General features: G+C 48.3%; 1 protein-coding gene across 4 annotated transcripts in view; it reads right to left on the bottom strand.

The window, feature by feature from the left end:
- Positions 1-23659, bottom strand: part of LOC111845408 (adenosine deaminase RNA specific B1) — a 77001-nt gene that overhangs the window by 31361 nt on the left and 21981 nt on the right. Inside the window, exons 2-3 of one of the 4 annotated variants that reach the window (XM_023814804.2) lie at positions 16924-17009; positions 3618-3764 (exon numbers count right to left, since the gene is read on the bottom strand). The exons of 1 other annotated variant lie outside the window; for it this stretch is intronic. The gene's annotated coding sequence lies outside the window, so the exon portion shown is untranslated. The remainder of the gene's footprint in view (positions 1-3617; positions 3765-16923; positions 17010-23659) is intronic. 2 more of the 4 variants (XM_072700963.1, XM_023814805.2) reach the window with 2 other exon arrangements.

The raw sequence follows: 23659 nt of genomic DNA, 5'->3' as shown, positions 1-23659 counted from the left end.
ACAAGGGAAGATGAGGCGTACGCACCCACCCTCCCCAATTCAGCCACCCTCCATCTAGTCCCACACACACACACACACACACACACACACACACACTTGTATTCATATATTTGTGGGGACCGTCCATTCATTTGGGGAAAAAACACTACCCAGCCCTAACCTTAACCATAAGTAAACAAACAAAATACAAGTCTTTTGGCATTTTTATAAAATTGAGTTTCACCTTGTAGGGATCGAAAAAAAAAAATGGTCCCAATAACGTAAAAATAACAGGTTTTTGTCCCCACAATGTAATACATATCCACACAGACACACACAGACACACAGATACACACACACAGGCTGATGCACGCCTGTCCTTCTGCCACCTAAGGGTCATGAACGTCCTTCATGCTGGTAGAAAATGACGAATGTCCCGTGTCGGTCCCTGAGAGCTGGCTGACAGGGGAGGGGTGGCATGTTGTCCCTGAGTCAGCAGCGCTGGTCTGAAGGAGCCTGAGGAGTCATTCTGATGACACCCCCCCCCAACCCACTCCCAACATAGTCCTGGGACATAATATTAATATTAGCTACAAGTGAGACATGGGACAGGTGGCTAGGTACATAGGTGAGCCTGGGTACAGGACATGACAGAGACCTCCCCATGTACGGCGGAGCAGGGTCTGGGTACAGGACATGACAGAGACCCCCCCATGTACGGCGGAGCAGGGTCTGGGTACAGGACATGACAGAGACCCCCCCCCATGTACGGCAGAGCAGGGTCTGGGTACAGGACGTGACAGAGACCCCCCCATGTACGGCGGAGCAGGGTCTGGGTACAGGACGTGACAGAGACCCCCCCATGTACGGCAGAGCAGGGTCTGGGTACAGGACATGACAGAGACCCCCCCATGTACGGCGGAGCAGGGTCTGGGTACAGGACATGACAGAGACCCCCCCATGTACGGCGGAGCAGGGTCTGGGTACAGGACATGACAGAAAGACCCCAGTGGAGGTTTTGGGGTTGATTTGGTCCCCACCAATGTTGAAACCAAACCTACGCTCCTGCCCCAATGTCTCCAGGGGGGGCGCTGCACACCAGCTGGCCCCATACGGTAACCCCTAAGCTTGCTCTCACCTGCTTGTGTGTGTGTGTGTGTCTCTCATGGAGAGTGAGATGGGGTAAGCAAAAAGAGAATTTCCCCAGGGGGATTAATTAAGTATCATCATTCTACCCTATTGACGTAATAGGGGGTCAGCTTAATGAGGTCAGGCACCTCATTCAAGCGAAGCCACTTGCTTACGAGTCGGACTTCTCCCAACCTGAACAGCGCCGGGCAGAGTTCTAACCTGGACCTTTCTGCTTAACCTGAACACACCTTTCTAAGGGAAAGCAGACCATGTGTTCAGGCATCTCCAGTCAGCTTTCCAAAACGGCTCATTTAAAGTGGGACGGGGGGGGGGGGGGGGGGTGCTCTCATCACACTGCTGCGGGTGACCGGCTAATTACGGAGAGTGAGTGTGTAAGCAGTGGATGACGGGCCGTGTCTCACAGCCCGACCAGCTCCATGCTCAGGCATCTCTCTCAGACTGACTGACACGCTCTGCCCCTCAGACTTGTCATTAAATTTAAACAGCAAGGATGAAAATGTTTATGACTGGCTTGATAAGCGCATGCGGAGCTCATGCAAAAGCAACAGTGGAGAACTTTAAACTGATTTTAGCAGATAATCTTGAAAACACACCATCATTAAAATGACAAAGCTTGCTAAGCTTTGTTTCATATGACAGAGTAAATATGTTTTACTTAAACCTCCCCATGCTCAAACAACTAGTGTTTTGGCAGTGTAACTGCAGACACACCAGCACACAAGTACAATGATAGCAACAGTGTAGGCCACGTGCATAAGCCATGGCGTAAGGTCTGTATAGGCTCAACAAAGAAGCATAAATCAGCTTTTACGCTCAAATAATAACACTGATATCTCAGATCAGGAATGTGTGGGCAGTCTTTGGTAGGCAAACATATGAGGACGCACAGCTCTCACTGCGTACAGGATGCCAGGCTGGGAATCAGCTTCTACACCTCATGGGGGAGGTCACTGTGCAAGCTGAGGACTCATGCTAACGTGGATGGACATAGAAACATGTAAAGGTCCAGGAACAAGGACAGGTCTACAGGCAGGGGGCAGCAGAGGGGTGCATGGATACCCAGGCAGCTTCAAGGGGCCCAGCACTTCACAAGGGCCATTGAATACCTCAAATTTTGTTAGGGGGGAATCAGAATTCCTAGGTATAACCCTGGCAACAGAATACGGCCAATCTGACATGTTTGCCCAAAGACTTTCATGTTTTCTCCCCATTTCTAAATGGATGAATGATTTTAACTATAGCACTTTGGGGTCAGGTATCCCATTGGTGGTATCCCATACATGGGGTCAGAGGTACATCCTCTTCTGGGAGCTGAAAGCAGCTTCTTTTGGTACTTATAAAATCAACAAGGACCGCAGAACACAGTGAGTCACATGACTTATTGTGACTTGTTAGTACATCAGAATTAACGGCTATCCAATTAACACCTTGCCACAATTCCCACCAAAGACTGCAGCCAATGATATTACCAGGTATCTTAACTGTCGTGCCAAGTGCTGGAGTTATGCTTTTCGTTTTTATAAATGTAATACTTTAAAAGACGACCTTAGCTATTATGTTAATTGAAGCCTATGAAATTACTCTTACACGTTCTGTTAATTAAATTAAATTAAAGCAAGAATTCAACTCAGCAGAACGCAGTAGCAATACCGACATACATTTGAAAATGAGCCTCTGGTGCCACCATGTGGAATAAGCATGTTACTGCATCCATCAAAATGAGTTACATATTCATAAAGACATAAATGTTTCACAACGTAATAAAAAGGCTGACTGAAAAAAAGAAAAAAATATATATATTACTGCAATATAAAGAGCTTCTACAAACACATAATCACATAATTTGTAAGACACACACTGCCCCCCAGTGGATTATACATAGGTAGCCTTACATCAAATGCACAGACATCCCTTTGCAATGAAGTCTAGAATTGTCTACCAAAACACTTTCACCAAGAAGGAATAGATAAAAAGATCAAAGGATTAAGAAGAGGATACAGTTGGCCTCAACATGAATCAGAGCCACCTGTGTGTGAATTTTCAGTAAAAAGGCAACATTAGATATAGCATGGTGGGGTCGCTTAAACAGGGAGGTCAGTTTGCTCTGTCCGCCCCCAGCGTTTATAAATGCAGCCGCCCTGTGTGGCCAGCGGCATCCTCTGCTTCCTATGAGGGGACGCATGAAGTGCGTGACACGACGGACAAAAGAATAAGTATGTCTGAATATTGTTTTGGCATTTTTGTCCTCACAACATCTCAGACGAACACAGCAAACAATAATGCCCCCTTTAAGGCACCGAGTTGCGAATGATCACCATGGTCCATTTTCACAATTTCAACATAGTACCATGGGGGTGTATTATGAGCAGAATGCCCTGGAAAGACTGTTATCCAGCAGGGATAACAGCCCCACAGCCGTACGGACATGTAAAGAACACAGAAAGAACACGGCCGCTGTGCTGCCAGGTGTCACGCTCACAGCCTACCTGAGCTCTGCTCCGTCCCGACCCAAGGATTCGCTGCAAATAGGTCAGGAAGTGGGCGGGACCACGAGCAGGTTTACTGGGCGTAACGGCAGGAGAGGCCAGGCCACACCCCCGGGTTTCCAGACAGCAGCTCTTGGACCCCTTGACCTGGAAGGGCAAGCGAAAAGTCAAAGATCAAGCCCATTAGAGGCTACTGACCCTCCAGTCACAGCTGGTCCTGAGGTCACAGATGTAGGCAGTCAAATCGAGGAAGCGGTGACTTCCATAATTTGCATATGGAAATAAAAATGTTTCACAGGATGACCTCCCCACATGCAACCCGAAGTCATGCAGACCTTCATCTTGCTGGGTAGAGGAGATGACCCAAATTTCTGCTTATTTTCAGTTAAAAATCTGGTACCCTGGACTCCACCTGCCAACGCTAGGTCCGTCCGCTACTGATGGCAACCCACTTGCACAATGACAAATAAAAATCACAGAGACCCACAGAGGGACGCAAGTGGCAGCTAGGTCTGACGGCCAGGCTGCACACACCAAGTGTGCAAACCACACCCCACAGAAGAGTCTCTCTCTTCAAAACACCATGAAATCTGAAAATTCCCACTCATAAAAATGAACCCTCACACATATAAAATTAAAAATTCAGACAGTGGCTCATATCCATGGCAGTTTCATCACGTTGACATGAATTCCAACTTTGAGTGGAAGGAATAAGCTTAGTTAAACAGCTGATTTACTCAACTGACAAGCTAAATTCGCCTGACCTAACGCACGTGCAAGTCACATGGTTCATCTCACTGATCAAAATGAAAATAATCAAAACCCTCCTGTATTTTGACTAATCCGCCAGTAGGGGGAGCCCTTGCACTTCTAAGAGTCGTTCAGTTCATCCATCATCATTTCCCTCTTTTCCCGCTTTATCTTTTCAGGTTTAACGTGATCACCGAATCTAATGTCAGCCCTTGGGAAGAACATGCTGTGCAAACATTGAGAAATCCATTTTTAAAAACCCAATAGCTACATTTTTTTTTCCTTACTGCTCCTGCATTTAATTTTAGGCAAATGGTGGGATAAAAGCTGCACTTGTCATTTCGGTTAAAATACTTATTTTTCTGGAATATTCCTCAGCAATGCCAAGGAAACATCCGGAGTTACGAGTTCAACCAATGGTGGCAATGGTCCAGGCTGCACCATGACGTGGATGCTCCGCGTCGTCATGTTCTACGGAACATTCCGGAAGAGTGAGCGTGGTTGGTGGGGACACACGCTGTAATGCAAGCTTCTGCCTCTAAAGCCTGATTGCTGGGTCTTTCCTGGAGTGCATCTTGGGTACTGGCCCAGCGGGTCGTTATACCAAGGAAGCGCTTGCTTGAAACATACTTAATAAACACACAGGAGTCAAACTGCCATGAATAATGGAGTGGATTTGGAGGAAAGGCAGCTGGACCTGGGCCAGACTGGGCCGGGGATGCTGTCTGAGGTGGGAGTGGCGAAGTACACAGGTGGGATTTTGACTAAAACCACAGAGATAAAACAGGATCCCAGGAGACAAACACTCATGGACAGACGGCCAGGCAGTGTTTTTGCACTTCACACAGGAACACCCACCCAGCTAACGGGTTAACAGCTCCCACAGGCACTCTCAGGCCAACGGCATTATGGGAGCTGACACGGCAGCCACCGTAATCAGAGTGTCAACCTCTGACGTGAAGGTTAAAAGAAGAATAAACAGGTAGATACTATTAGAATTTTCACTGACACACGGGAGCACCCCGGCTCACCACGGAGCCTGCAGCCGTCCAATCTCATTTCAGAAGGCATGGCAACAGGGTACCACAGGACTGACAGCCATCGCTCATATTGGAGAGGCAAAGCCTGGCAGGGTTGCTGTTCGTCCATGTGGCACCAAGCGAGCATCGGTCATAGGGAGAGTGTCCAGCACATGGTAGAACTGCAGAAAGTGTGTGTGTGTGTGCAAGTGCATGTGTGGGGGGTATCATCCCAAAATAAACAGCTTTTCTCAAAGAAAAGGAACTAGACTTTGAACCAACTGTGCATGTTTTTGAGAGGACTGTAGTTAAGCATCGTTAAAGGCATCAAAATGAAAGCCAGTAAGAAGGGGTAGGGGTGTGTGTGTGTGTGTGTGTGTGTGTGTGACCAGCCCAGGGACAGCAGCTCTTACAGCCTCCTGTCAATGGTCCCCGTGTTCAGTGAGAGAACACCTGCCTCAGAGACAGGAACGGAGAGCACAGCGGATCCAGGGGGAGGGGGGGGGTGGGATTCTGCAGTCAGCTGGCTGACGCTCCACCCTGCCAGCTCCTGTCTGGCTTGGGAAAGAAAGGCTCCAAGATCGCAAACCCTCCCCCTTCCCCGGAAGACCCTAAACAATACCCTGATGTTCTCTCCCAAAGGTCGCCATTCAACAGCCATGGATTTGGTTTCGGTCCTCGTAAAGTAGGACACGGGAACCGGCAAGAAAACAGCGAGGCATTCTCCACAGGCCCAGCACAGGAACACTGATTTTTTAAGTGGTTCTGTCCTGAAAAGTCTCAAACAGCAAGGCCATTGCAACTGGAACCCAACAACAACAAACAAAGCAAACCAAAAGACAAACGTCTACACTAACTAAAAAAGACTAAAAAACAGCCAAGACCAAAAAGAAATTTTTGACAAAAGGCGAAACTAATGACGAAGACTACAAAACATTGTCAACAAAACAACTACAAAACAATGCCAACAAAAACGACTACAAAACAAATGGCTACAACCTGAACCCCAGAGCACCGTTTCCCAGGGTGCCCCCAGAGACTAATCCTTCCAGAGTAACACTCAGCAAGCTCTCCAGTCAAAACAAAGAGAAGCATGGGATCTCATTCAGGCTGATGCTGTACAGCTGCCATACAACCGGCACACCATACTTCAAAAAATAAAATAAATAAATTCTAATCGGATGCTGACACACGACTCTCCAGGCAAAACCGGTCAGTCACTGCCATGTGCTGGACCTTTCCGGCGCTAGGCACAGTCCAACCCAAACAACCAGCCATTTCCAGGCCAAATGAAAAACAGGACGGTTCCTACTTCCTGAATAAAGCCATAAAACAACAGTGAGAGGCTGAGGGAGCAGTGGAATGACGACCCTCATGGTAAATGGCGCCGGGTGAGGGGATGCGGGTTTGACCGAGCCCTCGATCTACGCCAACGTCAACAAACCGACAAGCTGTTATCCAACCCGCTTTGTCTGCAATCTGTCAAGCCTTGCCAAAGCTGCCAGAGACCCCTACATGACTAGGGTGAGCCGGAGGTTCCACACAAACTCTGCTTCACCACACAAACCCGAATCTGGCGGCGGCACTCTGCCCATCTAGACTGGGCCAGCCTCCCATGACGCCTCAAGCCTTTCCTCATGCACTCTCAGGGTCCACATTCCCAAGTTTACTTCTAACTAGGGTTTGGTATCGTTTGAATTTTATTGATTCCAATTCCGAGTCCGGTTCTGCTTATTGATTCCGGTTCTTATCGAGTCCCCATTTCGATTCCTTAAAGGTAAAAAAAGAGGATGACAAATGTTTAACAAAAAAAAATTCTTTATTCTGAACATCCCAGCAGCAACGGGAGTAAAATGCTAACTAAAGTGCATTCAGTGCAGCGCATAACACCTGCCTGCAAGTCATTCACAAATTCCTTTCAGTTTAACAAATAGAGAGCCATAACTTAAGTATGTCACTGTTTCTGTTTAATTGTCTCTGCCTGGACAAACAGCTGTAGTCACGAATATGAATAATATTCACCTGGGAAACCCAAATCAGCCTGTCAGTGGGCCTGTCTAGTGCTGAATAACAGCGTGAAAAGAGACAAAATCATACACAATTTGTAATTTATCTGGTTGCTGAAAGCAGCAGGAATGATAAATATGGCAAAATGGAGAAATCCATTTCAGCATGATTAAGAACAGAACTTTTGTGCCAGTCTTTAAAAGAATTTCTTCTTAAAACAATCCTCATTGCTGTCACAATCTTCACTGGAGGATGTATTAATTTCATCACCACTGACGAGAAATGATTGAACTTGTTGCAGAGTTTCTTCAGCGGTAAAATGAGAGCATGCCATAGTAAATATAGCAAATAGAACCTGCCTCATTTTGTGTGCAGCTTTGTCATTCTTGGTTGGCGTTTCTACACGTGACTTATCTCTGCCTCAAATAAAGTCACTGGCATATCAATAGCTGCTAGTGTATGGGGGTGTGTCCACAGGTGATGAAGAAATTAGTAAGCTGATTACTTAATAATTTGTATAAAAGTACATATTTGTATTTGGTGAGAGCAGGTGTATTTGGATGAAGACACATTAAGGTTTGTAATGATATTTTTTATCAAGTCGATCTGACAAACAAGCAGAGTTATTTAGGTTGTCACACACTTCATAAAATCCGTCTTGAGAGAAAAAATGAAGGAGCCTGTTGTGATTTGTATTTATTTCGTAAAAAAGCTGATTTATTGAATTACGTTGGAGATAATGCATTTTAAAGTAAACATTAAGGTTTCTGATTATGTATTTTTTCAAGCATATGCAACAAGCACTGATGAAGATAATGACGTTAGTTTAACGTATTTAAGAACATTTTGTAAGTTAAGGCATTGATGCCTTATCCTATTCTGGGAGGGTTAACTGGGTTTTGGCCAAATCAGCATCGATTTAGGATAAGTAATGTCAGCAGTCTTGTATTTTAAGAATAGCTTTGATGTGTGTCAATTGTCGTTTTCTTTAATAAAGAAAAACTACACTTTTGACCATTCACTATCTTTCACACTGTTGGCAGGCATGGTTGATGCATGACGTATCCATCTAAAAAAGGTCATGGCAGGTATATGTAATGTTTAGGAACCGATAACCGAAATTCTAAAAAAAATAAAAATAAAAATAAAAAATTGGGTACCCAGGTACCAGGTATTTCCTTATCAGTTCTAATTTGGAACCTACTTTCGGTTCCCAACCCTACTCCTAATGTCTTGCAGCTAGCAGGGTCTACCTGCCGAGCAGTTGCTGGCCCTCATCCCGTCTCCATTTGTTCAAGTCCGCAGTGCCGCCGGGATAATACAAGAACGAGAGAGGCACTCTGGAATATCTAACACCTCAAAGCCACTCCAGTAGAAAAACAATTATCGCCCCCATCTCGCTGCTCACAGTGCCATGTCTCTGATATCTGAAATCTAGGTACAACTTCCCATCAGGAATATTATCCCAGGATGTGTTGCAATTTCCACAAAAATACAACATAGCGAAGGAATGGTTTCTCTTCTTTTCATGCATTGCCGCTACGAGGAGCTACCGACGAATCACTTTACCATCCCACACAACCATTCTGAAAACGGTCACTTCACCACCCCCCCCCCCCCCCCAAAAGACTCAGGAGTGCCAAGCACTTCGGAAAGGTAGCAGAAACCCTGTGGTTGAAAGCATTGTGGATATTGTCACTGCAGCAGCTCCTGAGGCCTACAGCGGTCATGAAGTCTACAAAATCAGAATGTGGGGAAAAGTCCGACTCGCTGCACTTCCCCCCACAGCTGGGCTGAGAAGTACACTTCAGCCGTCTCTAAACCTAAGCAGATTTAGCTAAGCCAAGCACAATCCGCCTATCGCCCACCCTCTGACACTCACTCACACACACATACTGGGAGCTGTGTGTACCGCACCGCGCCTGTCGCTGTGAGCTCCGAATGGCCTATGCCGTCACTGGCTTGCAGGGGAAAGGACGGAATTTCAGTGTCACTGGTGTGTAAACAGTGAGCAAGAAACCAGCGACCACCTGGAGACCTGGTCAGAGAGCATTCGGAAAAAAGTTTTCCATCATATTACACTGGCAGAAATCTCAGAGTGATGCTCTAAACCAACTTATCCTTAATTCCTCCTTCAGAAAAACCCAACAAATATCAGGGTTACATAACAGAGTCTGACACCCTCCTGGGCACTGCGTTTGAAACACGCCTGTGCCCCCAGCATACCAGAGACAGGAGTGACACTGAGGTGAAACTCTACAACCGGTGTGGCCCACCTGCGCAGGTATATGTCATGCCCAAAGAGATGCCAGGCAGACCAATGAGAATGTCAGGTGGCTCTTGAACAGATGGACAGCTGAAGCGGGTTTGGGTACTTTGAGGGAAGCGATGGAGCTCATCCCGCAGGGTGTCAGGAGACTCTCAAAGGGTACGAAGGAGGAGTAAGTGTGAAATTAAGAGCTGGAGAAGTCAGTTATGATGTAAGCTGCATGAAAGCAGCTGGTAACCCAATAAATATTTAATTACCCACTTACGGCCGCTACGTCCAGCTTCTTGTCACGAACACTGAGCTCTGGAAATCAAAGAGGAAAAATTGAGGGGAAAACTTTCTCCGAAATATACCTGCAGCCCCAATTTTGCTCGTGCTGGGAAAACAATTCTTCTTTTACGGCTTTTTATATAAAAGGGCGACCATCATGGCGTCACTCAGGGAAGGAAAGCTAATCAAAACACAGGCGAGAGCCAGCATGGAAAAATGAGATGACACACAGGGGAGTGGATGTTTAGGATTCCCTCTGTGAACATCCTCATTCCAGGCAGGGCGATACACAACCCGGCCAATCACATCGGCAGGACTAGCCCGGCCAATCACATCAGCAGGACCAGCCCGGCCAATCACATCTGTCCAAGCTGGGCAATTATGAAATATCCACCTGCAGGATATTTCTTGTACAAATATCTTAAAGTCGTCTAATGTATTTGACACGTTTATATGTTACGTATAATTTATACATGACTCACTCAATGGTCTCTTTATTAGGTACCCTTCTGCAGTACCAGGTAGGACTCGGAACAGCTTCCATAGTAGGCGGTTTCATTTTGTTTACATTTTTTAATTTAAAGTTTAACATTCTAATGCTTATTCTAAAGTTGACACACACATTAACATTATCCCTCTTTACACTGTCTGAGTGTTCTTTGTATTTAGTTACAGCTGCTTGTGTTAACGAGCAGGTGAACCTAATAATCTGGCCACTGAGTGTAAGTACTATAACTTTTTAAATCATTATAACAGGGACTGAGACAGAAATTTAAAAAGTCAGTATTCAGTAAATTGGTGGTAATGAAGCCCTACTTTTCATATGGTAGCTTGTCATCGTCAGTGTTTCCGCATTAATGATGGTGCTTGCAGTTTAATGAACCCTGTGACTGTACATGTACTGGGTGGGTCGCAGTGCCCACCCTCCATCCCTCCATCCCTTCATGCCTCCATGCCTCCATCCCTCCATCCTTCCATGTCTCCCGTGCTCACCGTGATGATATACACAGGGCATCCGTTAGCATGACTTTTCGGGAAACTGGGAAAACAACGCACACTAACAAGGAAATGCTAATGAAGAATGGCTAACAAGCGCGTGCTAACGGGCATGGGCTACAACATAAACAGACAGTGAGGTCATCCTCGCCCTGGTCATTAGTCAGCGCCGCCTTCGGCCCCCACCCCGGGAAACCAGAGAGATCACCTCGCTTCCCTGTTGGAGCACACGACCAAGCGATGGTGAGCTGAAGAAGGTGGAGGTCGGAAGCCCAAATTATCCAAAGAAACAGATAGACAGACAGACAGGAAGGAAGAGAGAGACATAGAGAGAGAGGATATAGACAGATAAGAGACAGAAAAACAAGAAGAGGGAGAAAGACAGATGGGGAGAAGACAAAGAGGAGTTGTGTGTGTTGGAGAGGCTCTGCGGACTCCTGCACCTCGTTAGAGTGAAGGCAGGCCTCTGTGTGTGTCTGCATGTGCGATGATGTAGTCGGGATCACGACCCCGCTCACTGTGCCAGCCATCCTGAGATCTGACTAATGGACCTTCGAAACGCAGGAGGAGCCAATTAGGCCCCATTTGAGAGGCGGCCCGAGATGAACGAGGCCCAGAGACGGGGACCCGTCAGTCTCCATGCTCCTCAGTGGCAGCTTGGCCTGGAGCTCCTTATAAGGGCAAACGCGGCAGAGTGGCAGGGGCCGCAGGGGGGGAGAACCCGACGGAGACCTGCCACTACTGCCGCCCGGGAGGGGGCGCTGACTGCCACATCAGAAGCGGTCTCAGTCGGCCGCACGATAGCGAGCGGGTAGCTGTCACAGCACAAACAGGCCGCACCACGCGGGTCATGCGGAGGTCGTGCTCAACACTCAGCATGACGAATAGGTTCCTAAACCAGAACATAAACATAATTTCTAGTTGACAAGCCAGGGCATGAAAAAATACATTGCAGTAATAAAAATAAATGAGAACCTCTTCACCTGCACCTCCATCCAGCAACACAATCACGTCTCCCCTCTCACCTTTTCCATGACCCCTGCCCCCAGTATCACAATACCTGCCCTAAGGATTGTCTGCTATTTGGGATCAATGTTTTTTGGAGGGGTGGGGTTTTCTGGACCCCAGATCCCTCATCTCTACTCAACCAACTGGCAAGTTGCAAATGTCAGACTAGGGGTCTCATTTATCAACCGTGCGTACAAACAGGTGTGTGTGTAAACGGTGCGTTTGCACATTATTACTCATAGAATGTTATTTATCAAATTCTTCCTGTGAGTAGAAATGCTTGTATATTTATGAACGCTCCCGATGATGTGCACAAACCCCTAGCGGTAAAGAAGGGAGACTGAAGCAAACCATAGGCTACACACAGACTCCCATTTAATTATCAAGCATGAACAGACAAACACAGTGATCTAGTTATGTTCACACAAAAGTATGTACAGGCAGGTCACACTAATGACAAGGAATCGTTCAAAAGTCATATAAGGTCCTTGCCTGGAAAATAAAATATCACTGTCATTGAATATATTCTTTGCAAGTCAACTGATGTGTCTGACACAATTCACTTTTGGCAAAATTCACTTGATGGTCTGCAACACACGTTACTTGCTGGAGCCAGTTAAACTCAACCAAAATGATCGTACCGATATCTGACAGTGCGGCTTCATCCACGGGGGGTAGAGCTGCACTCCTATCAGCTATATTACCATCCAGAGGTGACACTGACGTGGTACTTGGGCCACCTCCTGTGTCACACATGTGGGATCTGTGGGCTGTGATCCTCTTTTTGATGGTCATTTTCAGACCAAACCACTTCTTCCTCACCTCTGCCGTCGTTCTTATTACAGGTGACACAGCATTAACTTCACGTGTCACCTGTCCCCAAGCTAGGTTCTTCTTTTTCTTTGACAGATCACTGGTAAAGTTGCTAAACAATATCCTATTTTTTTTATATTCATACAGCAGAACAAAGATCCATTTCTCCCCTTTCAGTTTTTTTTTTTTTTTTACTTTAATTCACAATAAGTACAAAAAGATAAAAGATAATACAAGAAAATAGTGCAACATATAATACAAACAGAAATATGGATATAGGGGTATATGTCTCTTTATGCTTTCTATTTTTGCAACATGTTCTCCTATTGTGCGGTTTGATGTGTGTCATGCAGAACTTATATGCCCATTTATATGCCCATACATGGTTCATTTATGACATTTCTTCTTGGAGCTACGGTGACCACCTAACCCATGTCAGGGGGGATACAACGGGCTAGGACAGGCTCTGTAAACTCCCATTTCAATTAAAACGACCTGGATTTCACTGTGAACACTGTGTGCACCAAGTTCTTGCTGTGAACAAATTTCCAAACAAGAGGGAGGCCATTCGGCTCATCAAGCTCTTTGGGGAGAAATCAACTAACTGCTTAAAGTTATTAAAATCTTATCTAGCTCTGATTTAAAGGAACCCAAGGTCTTAGCTTGCACTACACTAGCAGGAAGACTATTCCACACTTTAACCACACGCTGTATAAATAAGTGCTTTCTCCAAACCAGTTTAAAATGTTCTCTACCTATGGCCTGTTAGAATCCTATATACCTGGATCATGCCCCCCCCCCCCTAGTTTCTTTTGCTCGAAGCTGAACAGATTCAGCTCAGCTAACCTCTCCTCATAAGACATTCCTCTAAAATCAGGAATCAACCTTGTAGCCTTATACTGAACCCTTTCTAAGGCAGCAATGTCCTATTTAAGGTGACCAAACCTGCAAACAATATTCTAGATGGGACCTTAGCAAGGAATTGTATAATCTTAGCATCACGTCCCTTGACTTAAACTCCACACACCTAGAGATGAAACCCAGCATCCTATTTGCCTTTTTAATTGCTTCCCCACACTGGCAAGAGTGGGACATGGAAGCATCAACATACACATATAAATAAAGGTAGCTCATAATCAGCTACCTTTATTTCAGTGGAGCCCATAAAATATCTGTACTTTATATTTCTGCTCCCTGCATGGATTACCTTACATTTGTCTAAATTAAATTTCACCTGCTAGGTATTAGTCCAGTCACTAATTAAATCAAGATCCCGCTGCAGCCTCTTTGTTGATTGGTCAGTCTCCTATAATCATGCATGTGTCACTAATGTAAATGTGACACAGCTGGATGAGTCTTTCAATCAAGGAAACAAACCAGTAAAAGCACAAGAAGAATTGAACTAATTAGTCAAGCACAGGAGACTTTCAGTTGTAAAGTAGCTTGTGAAACCTGAGGTAGCTCATAGTGTCCCTCTGACACAGATTAGGTGGTCACCCTACCTGCCGCACATGTGAGGACGCCCTCACATTCATCACTATTTAAAATGCCCAGAATTAGATTCAGGTGCACCATATCTGTATCTTTTTGGTGGAGCCTGTCTTATTTAAACCACAGACATTTAAGTTTGGTTTGCTCTTGATTGTTGAAATGGTGAGAACCATGGTGGGATCCAAAGAGCTCTCTCAGGCCTTCAGAAAGATGATTGTAGATGCATACGAGTCTGGGAAGGGATATAAAAAGATCTCAAGAGTGTTTGGAATCAGCCATTCCTCTGTCTGGAAAATAATTTACAAGTGGAGAACATTTAAAACAACTGCCAACATGGCCAGGTCATGCTGTCCTAGCAAGTTCAGCCCAAGAGCAGAACGCAAGATGGTTTCCTGGGGTGGGGGCTGAAGGCAGTGCTGACAGTTAATGTCAAGGTACATGCATCTGCCATCAGAAAGAGACAAATTAGATTTACATGGGAGATGTGCAAGGAGGAAAAGCCTTGTTGTAAAAAAAACATCAGGGCAAGACTGATGTTTGCCAGAGACAACCTAGACAAAGACCGGGACTTTTGGAACAACGTGCTTTGGACAGATGAATCTCAAATTGAATTATTTGGGCACAATAATAGAGGACATGTTTGGCGTAAACCGAAGACAGCTTTTGAGCAAAATAACCTCATACCAACTGTGGGGTATGTGGGGTTCCATGAGGTTCCACGAGGGTGGAAATGTCATGGTTTGGGGCTGCTTTGCTGCAGCAGAACCTGGCCAGCTTGAAATCATAAAATCCACTATGAATTCTTCATCATATCAGAGGGTCCTTGAGGACAATGTGAGAACATCTGTCCAGAAGTTGAAGTTGAAGTAGGGGTGGACCAGGCAAATGACAATGACCCAAAACATTCCAGTAAATCTACAAAAGAATGGCTTACAAGAAAGAAATGGAGCGTTCTGGAATGGCCAAGTCAAAGCCCGGATCTGAATCCTAGTGAGATGCTGTGGGTTGATTTGAAGCATGAAGACACCCTTAAGGAATTCTGCATTGGAGAGTGGGGAAAACTTTCTGCCATTCGATGTCAGAGATTGATAGATGGTTATAAGAAATGTCTCAGGTTATTTCAGCCAAAGGGAGAAATAATAGCTATTAGGGCATTGGGTGTCCTAACTTTTTCCTCAGTAGGAATTGGCATCATATTTAAATTTCCTTTCTTAAACAAGTGAATTTGTTTCTTGTTTTTGCATAGGTGATACAATTGCACCATCTTTACCTACAGATATAACTTGAAAGATTTAATATTAATATTTTGATATTTCTTATTAGAAAACGAAAAAAAAATTCACAGGACTGTATCAGCGTTTACTTCATATGGCTGTTTGTACTCACAAGTGATAAATACCAATTTGCCTGGGCATACTGACGAATCATACACATGTTTAGGAACTGTTCTATGTACACTTTGCTAAATGAGACCCAGGAAGCCCAAACACGAAGATTTCACTGTGACAAAATGAAGGCCTAAATGCAGTGCGACGGAAACAGTCCTGCCATTACCGCCAGTGCCTCAGCACCTCTCTGACCATTACCGCCAGTGCCTCAGCACCTCTCTGACCATTACCGCCAGTGCCTCAGCATCTCTCGGACCATTACCGTCAGTGCCTCAGGACCTCTCCGACCATTACCGCCAGTGCCTCAGGACCGCTCCGACCATTACCGCCAGTGCCTCAGGACCGCTCCGACCATTACCGCCAGTGCCTCAGGACCGCTCCGACCATTACCGCTAGTGCCTCAGCACCGCTCCGACCATTACCGCCAGTGCCTCAGCACCGCTCCGACCATTACTGCCAGTGCCTCAGCACCGCTCCGACCATTACCGCCAGTGCCTCAGCACCGCTCTGACCATTACCGCCAGTGCCTCAGCACCTCTCTGACCATTACCGCCAGTGCCTCAGCACCGCTCTGACCATTACCGCCAGTGCCTCAGCACCTCTCTGACCATTACCGCCAGTCCCTGAGCACCTCTCGGACCATTACCGCCAGTGCCTCAGCACCTCTCTGACTCACGGTGCCAGCACCGGGTTAATCTAATGTGCCGATTAGGAATTCCCCATGTGCAAAGAAGATCCAGCATGCTTCCGTTTTCCACAGCATTGAAAGATTAACCTCTCAGATTTAAAGCTCAGAAGGGGGTTTGGGGGAGGGTATAGTCCACATGCTTTTGTCAGTATGGCAGTGCGACCCCCCCCCCCCACCCCCTACAACTGATGTACATGCCACTGTCACCAGGAAGCAAATCCAGATCCCATACTTACATAACCCACCCCCCCAACAGAATGCTGCCTATTCTAACACCATGGTCAGCATTTACATACCTTATTTTTCACCCCCTTCCTAAATCCTGTAAGGTCAGTAGTGGGGTTGGGGTGGGGGGCATTAATCCATGATGCAGAGACATCTGAGGCCCCACCTTGACCCACCCCACCCCACCAGACTAAAGGCGCTGTCCCACCTTCCATCCTCCATCCTCACTGCCCAGAGACAACGTATGGGGATATGGAAGGAAATGACATTGCCTGCTTAAAAAGTGTCCCCCCCCCCCTCAGAGCAGCTAAAGGCACTGCCCTCAGCCTCCCAGCTTAGAGGATGCCTGGCCTGTCGCCTGTCGAACCCGCTGGTGTCGTACCTGTAACCCGGGCTGCTGTAGGGGGGTGTGTGTCTGTTCCGTTGGCCCCTATCTGCCGCTCAGCCCAGAATTCCAAGCTCCAAGCGCTGAAACAAGGATGGAGAAGCAACGTCAGCTACCGCCATTGTCGCTACACCCACCGTCACATGCAGTAATGACAAAGCTCGGGACCCATCAGCTGCCTGAAATGGACCTGTGCTGAATGACGAGGTGAAGCTGGGGACAGGCCCCTGGGCGGCCCGATACATCCCCCGCAGACAGGAGAGTTTAACCACCATCCCTCGACGTCCTTGGCGCTAATTACATCTCCTAAATTAATCAGCCGAGGGTGTAATTACAGCACCTCCAACATGTAATCTGACGGGGACGGACTGTCACTCTCATTTCCGGAACATGGTCAAGGCACCGCCATTGAGCTGGGTGGTAACAGTCCTGTGCTCAAGGCGAGAGACTGTAGCGTGTGATCCGGACTTCCCATGAGGGCCTGGGGTTCAAACTGGGCCGCGCCCGAAAGGGTGCAGGATACAAACCCGGCAGGGATGGGAGAGAATTCCAGATGGAGGAATTCTGGGAAAAAGAACAGAGTCCCGCTTTCAAAACCAAAACGAGCAGAGAGGTCACCCCTGCACTTGAGGGTGACCTTGGACAGGCTTGCTCCGTGTCCCCAACATTCACGCCGCTGAAGGACACTCTGGGCTCTTTATCATCGGCCGGAAACATTGCGGGGCCATTTAGGGACAGGGGGGACAATGCGCACAATGTTAAATATGGCATTCGGTGATCCCAATTCACAGTGACAATTTTTATTTATTTCAACAAAATCGGCATAATCTGGGACATAACACACCACAGGCAGCAGAGTTCCGGAAAGCTTCCCACAGCGCCCCCAATCAGAGTCTTGTGGTATTCGTCAGGGCATGTGACCATGAAGGAGAAGCCAGCCTCTGCTGCCCCATCTCAAAAACAGACACACTGGCCTGTTAATTCACAAACCTGTCATGTGGCAGCCCCATGCCCTCTAAAGAGAGCTGCAAACACGTATAGAATCACCATGAGTTCCCAGCGACACATCTCTCCTTAATGCGTGCCGAAAGAGCTCGTAGTCGTGTCTGCTCCACGCCACTTTGTTCACTAGTGCTGCCGCGATTCCAGCACACATGACAGAAGGTGGGCAGAGGGGGGCAGGTCCCCCCTCCCCCACAGATGCTTTAGTTTCCAGGGCTCCATATGCGTAATTTCAGCTCAAACACTTAACGAAGCACAGAGATGTCCGCACACATTTGATAATTCACAGCTCGAAAGCGGGAACGATCCCTTCAAGTCACTCAAAAGGAACCGAACCACAGAATAACGCCAGAGAGGTGCATTGTGGGATGGAGAGCCGGCAGTGCGGCGGGTTGGGGGAGGGCGGGCACGTCCTCTCTGCAGTCTCACCAGACGGAGGCATCTCGCCACTCTCCTGGCACCTAGCACAGCAGCGGTAATGAAATCCCACCGCCTCCTCTGTAAAATGAGGATTTACTACCCCTTGTCTTCTGGAGGGGCTAAACTGTCAGCTGACATAAAGAAAGAAAAAAAAAGACACAGAGTGTCTTCTGGCCCTGTGGCGCCCACACGAGGCTTCGCCTGTGGTTATGAGCGCACGGAGGACAGGTTTGTGGTTAAAGGTCTGTGCACATCCTGGGGTCCCGAATATGACACACAGAGGGCGGCCTGCAGCACCACCAGGAACAACACATTAGAGCCCTTAGAAGCAGAGTCTTCCTTCATTGCTAGCTCTGCCAAACGGGGGGGGGAGGGGGTACTGACCCTCACCCTCTAACTTTACAGCACGGGGGATGTCAGCTGCTCCCCAGGTCGCTTTCCATGGAGGGTAAACGGGGTGGAAGGAGAAATGAAGGTAGATGTAAATTGTCCTAAACAGAGGGAGAAGGAAATGGAGGCATCACCAGATAGGGCGTGCTGATGGGAGGACTGTCATTACCCAGAGGGCACACCCTTAGCGAGAGGGAACAGGACTGACACCACGTCACCATGACACATCCAGGCACACAGGGGTCCGGCGGTGCCCTACGGCAACAACGCATTTCCAGAGGAAGGTGTCGCAGACCCTGTTCTAGAGCATGCGGAATCACACTCCAGCCTCCCGTGGATAAATCTTAAATATCAAGGACCCCCTGCCACCCCCAGATACAGATACAGAGCAGGCCGGGACTGAGTGCGCTGTTCTGAGAGCTGGGAGCCCATCAATGGACACTGTGATCCGAAGCCTTACTCTCACACAGGTCAAGGGGCACCCGATGGCCGCTAATGGAAGCCAGGGTGAGTACCGAATGGAGAAGGGGTCCAATCAGGTCATTTCTGATGAGACTGTGAGAGGCTGTTCCACAAAACCCCTCTCTCCTCCCTGCCCTTGGCCCAAACAAAAAAAGAAAAAGCTGAAAGGCTGAGCAGTAAGAAGGGGGTGAGGGCATGGCACAAGGTCACTGATATGCCCCTATACATGAGATCTAAACCCATTACCCACCAAGACCAAAAAGGCGTCAGAGACAGGAATGACTAACCGGAGTCGGCGATCCCAGCCCCATCTGCAGAAATGTGATGCATGGCCAGCAGGGGGCGGGAGCAAGCATGGCCGGATAAGCCAGAGAAAACAGAACCATCTGCTTCAGGGCACATGGCGCGCCGCTAGGCAGCGTGTCGCCACGGCGACCCAGTGGCGGAGTGGCGATGGCGACCGTGAGACCCTGCTGCTCCTGGCAGCCAAACGGGCTGAGATACAAGGCCGGGTGCCGAAACCAGAACCAGCACCAGGTTGGTGGGACGTGACGCCGAGCCCCCAAATATGCCCCCCTCCTCCTCATTTCCAGCAGGCTTGTCTCCATTGACGTCAGCTGGAGGCGTAACCGCGAGAACGTCGGCAGGCGAGAGGGTAAAGCAGCGGGATGGAGGGCACCCTGATAGTGCCAGGATGGGGGCACGGGCGCTGGTATGTCATGAAGCTCAGGGCTGGACCTACCGGGCTCTCGCTTCCAACGCCAGTGAGAGGTGCCTCTGGGTGCCATGGGGGAGGCAGGACATGTGAGGAGTGAAGAAACTAGCCTCACATCCATTACAGCTGGAGGTCATTACCCTGACACCCAAACATGGAAACTACGGTAAGGGAGCGAATACAGCTGTCAAAGCAAACAAGGGAGAGCAGCAGGACACAGCACCTCCCAGAGGGACCAAAGCACCCTGGTCTCAGCTCCCTCCCCAGTGCCCCAAGCCGTGGTGAGGCAGTGCCTCGCCCCCACAGCGCAGGGCAAAAAAGGGGGAAGGGTCCTTTTAAATCCGGACACCGACTCTCAGATTCATCTGCAACCTCGATGCAGGTTTTCCTGCCTCTAAGGTAGCCTGCAATTTTCGGTGAAAGCTCTCAAGGGTTAGACAGGGGCTGGGTGCGGTGTTATAGCAGTATGGGCAGCTCTCTGCTGAGAAAACTGAGAGGGAGAGAGCAGTCAGGGGCTGGAAATATGCAATGGCCACCTTCCCTGTGGCCATCGTCTCACAGACGAGACCACCAAGAACAAAGTGCAAATTCTCAGAAATGGAAAATTTCACACATTTCTGTCCCACTGTGGTAGAGCACAGAGGATGTTAAAGCATCATAACCCTGGAAGGTGGGATCTCCTGCCCAATGGGAGAGGGGGGGCCAGACCTACAGGGGGGTTTCTCAGCCTATTAGAGCGAGTCAGGAGTCAATGGAGGAGTTCATGTGTGGCTCAGCAGGTTAAGCCTCCGTGCCTGTAATAAGAAGGTCACTAATTTGAGTCTGACTTCGGCAGAATAGTCACGTTTGTGGGCCCTTGAGCAAGGCCCTTAACCCCCAGCTCCATAGGTGCCGCTGCAAGTGGCTGCCTTTTGCTACCAAGCTTGCTCTCACTTACAAATGTGTGTGTGTGTCATTGAGAGCAAGATGGAGTAGGCAAAAAGATAATTTCCCCATAGGGATCAATAAATGTGTCGTTATTATTATAATTATTATTATTATTATCATCATTATTCTTATTATCCTATCAGAGCGTTTCTGGACCCACTGGAGGGGTTTCCCAGCCTATCTGAGGGAGTCTCAGAGCTGACAAACTGCAGGTTTTCATCTTACCGAGCATCTTTGGCACACTATTGACATAAATGTTTCTCAGGCTGATGTAAATGAATTGCCTCTCACAGCACCACGATCATTTGCGGTTTAAAAATGACCAGAGGACCTTTGTGTACGTCACCCCAACCAGATCAGTGACCATGTATCCCTGAGCTGAGAAATTAACATAAATCTGGTTTAATGTATGTCGCTACATTCGCTTGGTGAGACAAGGGTTACAGCTGTGCTGGGTGAGGACAGGACCCCCAGAACACCAGCCCAGAAGAGGCACAAAGACATGGGGAACAGCAGAATCTGAATTAACCCAACCCACCAGACGCTGTGGCCAATAGAAATTTCTGGCACCGTGCAGAGTCTGGATCTGGGTTTATCGACCCACAGAGGTTAGAAAGACCTCTCTGTATGTTTATACCTGCATAATGGGTGGATGGATGGATGGATGGATACTTTATGGATCATGGAAGGAATTGCAGAAAGGCGCATGTGATTCAACAATTACGAGGGGACAAATTCAAGATAAAACGGCTGTTTTTTAAATCCACTGAAGGAGTGCAGGGATTCATCTGCAAGCCCAGCCAGGGCCAGACTGGCACACATCGGCCCTGCTGACCGCCACACCAAATGGAGACAGAGTCTCGCTGTCCCGACCCCTCCACCGAGAGGGCCGCCCTGATCTGGACGCTGAGCCTCGTTCTGCCAGCACGGGCTGCCTTCCATACTAATCTGGATTAACGGGCCGGGAGCGACGGCAATTAGCTTACAGCAGTACTACAAAGCTCAGGGAGGACGGCGGGGAGAGGAGCTCGCAGCAAACTCAGGGGCCGGGCCTTGGGGTCATAGAAGAACTCGGTGTAACAGACAGACAATCCCAGAGCTGGAACAGGATCAGGTCTCGGAGGAGGTGTCGGGTCTCCCAGAACACAACACAGCATTTAGCGCTACAGAGCAGTGAAAGATGTCCCAGTGACACACACCCCTGGGGCATCCCCGCTTTAACACAGGGGTACACATCACTCAGGGGGGCAGGCAAGGCAGCCTGTGTACCAAAACCCCACCATAATTATGTTTTCATCAAAGCTAGCATGTAAATTCAGACTGACATTCCACCTCCCCCCCAATAGACCTCAGAAATCAGAAAAACAAAAATGAAACAGAAGGGTGACCGTTTAACTGTGGAAGGGCACTGGCCATCACTCGCACATCAGTGGCTGACAAACCGCAGTGACACGGGGCTGCTGGGATACAACCTGCCATGTCGACATCATTCGCAGACGAGGGCTTGAACACGTGAATCGCTAAAGCCCCATATCTAAAGCAGGAGAGACTGGCAAACGAGGTTGTGATTAACTGGACAGGCAAACAGCCAAGCCCATCACCTTCAGCTCAGCTAATCCAGGCACTCCTCTTCCTCACAAAATCTCATTTCTTAATCTGGGAGATGGGGGCTACAACAGGCTCCCGACAGGCATAGCACCCAAACTGTGCCAAGGTGGACCATGGATCTGGAACACTGATCTGGACACACAAATCTGGGCCGCAAGCACACAATTTGTGCTTTTTCACGCGAAGAAATGAACTCAGGGTCGTGACAGTCCTGCTGAACTCTAACAGCAGGAATAAAATCAATGTCCATCTGTCCTGACTGGGCCACGCGATCAATACCTTGTCGCATTCTGAACACCTTGTAAGCACCGACAACTTCCTTTCCTGACCTTTTGCGCCCGCATGCTGAAACGTTCTGGAAAATTGCACTAAAAATCTACAGGCAAATGCAAAGAGTAAACATGAACTGTCCATGTAAAATGTATTAATGGTGGAAACACAGGGTCAGAAAAATTTGGGGTCCCCGGGAATATGTTACATTGATGCTGGTTAGGAATGAAGGAGAAGGACATCAAAAAAGGAGGAGGGGGGAAGAAATGGGAATGTGCTCGGCTTCCTGGCTGTGGGAATGATGACAGAACAGCCACATGGAGAAAGCCCTGAAATAAAATGCCCTTTTTCGTAACCCTGTAATGAACAGGGCTCAGCCTGTATCTTCACTGCCGGTCAGTGGATGTGAAGTATACAGTCATTACATGCTACCCACTGCCCCCGTTGAAGAATTTCTGCCTGGCACCTGAAGTTTCTTTAGCCTCGGCCCCCAGAGGCACATTAAACGGCTCATCCCCCACAGGCCGGGCCGATGCTGCATTCCGGGGCGCATGCAGGATGGGGGAGGGGGGTCCATTTACATGCGCAGGTTTCCCCCCCAAGCTCCCCCGAGATGCCTTCATCACCAATCTTCAGCGTTATCGATCCCCGGGCACGACCCACTGAGGTCCATGGGATTGCAGGAGGCACGGTGAGTCAGCACGGGTAACGGGGAGCTGAAGGGGCCGGACTGGGCGTCACGGAGAGGCTTCCGCATGGAGGCTCAGCTTAAAGCACCTCCTTCTGTCAGTTTGTGGGGAGGTACGGCGAGGTTAAACCCCCCACTTAACGAGGGAGGTTCGAGCAGAGTATGTCAGGCCCAGGGCACACACTCCCTGATCCCCTCCAGCCCTGACTACACTCTGCCTGTCACTGATACTGACGACCCCCCCCCCCCCC

Source organism: Paramormyrops kingsleyae, chromosome 16 (genome assembly GCF_048594095.1).
Source record: "Paramormyrops kingsleyae isolate MSU_618 chromosome 16, PKINGS_0.4, whole genome shotgun sequence".
Classification (NCBI taxonomy): domain Eukaryota; kingdom Metazoa; phylum Chordata; class Actinopteri; order Osteoglossiformes; family Mormyridae; genus Paramormyrops; species Paramormyrops kingsleyae.
The sequence above is the reverse complement of the archived record's forward strand: the minus strand, read 5'-3'. Positions and strand labels throughout refer to the sequence as shown.